Source organism: Dipodomys spectabilis, unplaced genomic scaffold (assembly GCF_019054845.1).
Source record: "Dipodomys spectabilis isolate Male_0828 unplaced genomic scaffold, ASM1905484v1 ptg000287l, whole genome shotgun sequence".
Taxonomy (NCBI): domain Eukaryota; kingdom Metazoa; phylum Chordata; class Mammalia; order Rodentia; family Heteromyidae; genus Dipodomys; species Dipodomys spectabilis.
The window spans coordinates 910,600-912,822 of record NW_024870964.1 but is presented as its reverse complement, the minus strand read 5'-3'; the positions used below and the strand labels follow the sequence as shown (position 1 = coordinate 912,822).

Genomic DNA, 2,223 nt, shown 5'->3' with positions numbered 1-2,223 from the left:
GTTGGAAAAGTATATTTTAAAATATTCTACATTCTATGTTTGTATAATGCCTATAATCTATTTTATTCTCTCCTAGGTATACTCTGAATTCTACATTGTTTTATAATATATAGGTTCATTATTGTGTCCTTTCAGATTGCATTCCATATAGAAACAGTTTAAGATTCCTTTTTTTCCTAGGTCCTTATAGTATTATATTTCTTTGGGATAAAATGTCAAAGTTGTATAATTTCAAAAGTTTTGTAAAGTTTATGCTACATAAAGGCTTTTCTAATGTGAAGATTTAATACACTGATGTCAAACTAACTTTTAATTATATGAATTACGTGTATTGATACACTTGTAATTTTGTAATCAACTTTTTAATAACTTTTTTCATTTCTTGTATCTGTAGAATGAAAAATATGGAATACTTCACAAATTTTCATCTCATCCTTGTGCAAGTGCCATGTTAATCTCTGTATTTTAATTTGGGTATATGTGCTACAGAAGCATGTAGTATCCTCTAAATTTAAGTAGTTAATGATTCAAACTTTATACAGGCGTATATCCTTGGTTGCCTAACAATGCTATTGATCTTATTTCCCTAAAATTCTGTGAATATTGGAAAAAAATTATATTGTTCAGTCGATTGCTCACATATGCAATTATTTTATCCATGACAATTTTAAGTCTTTTTAATGTGGGATTTAATCGTACTTTCAAGTATTTATATATAGGTCCAAAGGTGATGGCTTTTTCACGTACTTATTTATCCAACTGAGCATTGTGGAGCTAATGGATTCAAAGTAAGCCTTGCTTAAGAGCTACTTCTAAACTTCTACAACTGAAATTTTCCAAATGAGGTCTGACTGACACAAATGTTTACCTGGTCCTTTACTCTTCTTCCCTGTAGGAACAGACCAACCAGAATATCTTACCCTGACAGTATAGATTATATTACTTGAACAAAATTAATCTTAGTTACAAGGTATCATAGAGAGAGGAACAGTTCAGACAGAACTTTTCATACTAAAATATAATTAATCAAAATATAATTGTTTATTATACCTACCATTTCAAAAGTAGCTAAAGCCAAGAAGGTGAAAAAATTGTTCATATGCATGATGACCTAATGTCCTGGCCTGTCTATCATCCAACCAGGCAGGAACTTACACTGCTGCCTTTCTATAACCAAATATTTTCATAGTTGCAGGAGGAGTCCATATGTTTCTCCTCAATATTAGGCTTTAAATTGATAATGTATTAATCATAATATTTCCTCTTACCTCCAGGCTGTAAATCTACAAGTGGTAAAGCTTTAGGTCTAACTCTATCAAACACTGAGGTAGAGATAATGCAATAATACTTTAAAACAGAGTTGCCTTTGATACACTAACTACAACAGAACAATGTAAAACACGTGCCTTTTCATTATGTTATATATTATTATATATTTTATATTTATATGTGCTGATTTTTTATTTCACACAGTGAAACTTACTAGAATTAGTTGATAATTTGACAAATATATTGATATTTATTTATTCCAATAAAGAGAATTGGAATGTAAATAATTAGGTTTAGAATATATATTAGAATATAAAAAAATAGTGCAATGTCTTCGGCATAAACTTGTGATACCTTCTAAGTTTTCTTGGTCTTCTGAATTCACAGGGTAAAACAACAATGTTGTTTTCCTCTAATCTATAAGGGATTTTACTCTGCTGCTCTAGTTATTGCTTTAACTCATTATTCCCAAACTGTTTTTCTCCATATTTCTGAAGCATTCCTACTGATTATGGCCAAATTTTGCTGATATGATGTCTAAAAAAATATTATTATTCTGCAGGACCCGTGTGTCCTAGGATCCCAGGTTCCAGTTACCTGCATCATCAGATAATAGTCGCAAAACTTCTCACCTAGGCCTATGCAACATGCCAACAGAAAGTAATTGAAGACCCATCTCAATTTCTCATTTCCTATATTTCAGGACCCCAATTCCTCAAGATGAAGAAATTAGCAGTAAGCAATTTTATAATGCAAGGCAACTTAAAATAGAGGCTGAGATCACAAACTCTGAGAGAAAGTACTGTAATTCAAACTTTCAATTTACAGATGACAAGCCCATATGAGTGAACAAGATCATGAAGTGTCATAAGATTATTTTTAATATCCCTCCCCTATGATTAATGAAATATTTCAATCCAGCATAAGTAGGCAAAAAAATAGTTCCTGGAAGGC

At 31.0% G+C, this 2,223-nt stretch overlaps 1 pseudogene; it reads right to left on the bottom strand.

Moving 5' to 3' along the window:
- Positions 1-398: 398 nt before the first annotated feature.
- LOC122126671 lies at positions 399-495 on the bottom strand (annotated as a pseudogene).
- Positions 496-2,223: the final 1,728 nt, after the last annotated feature.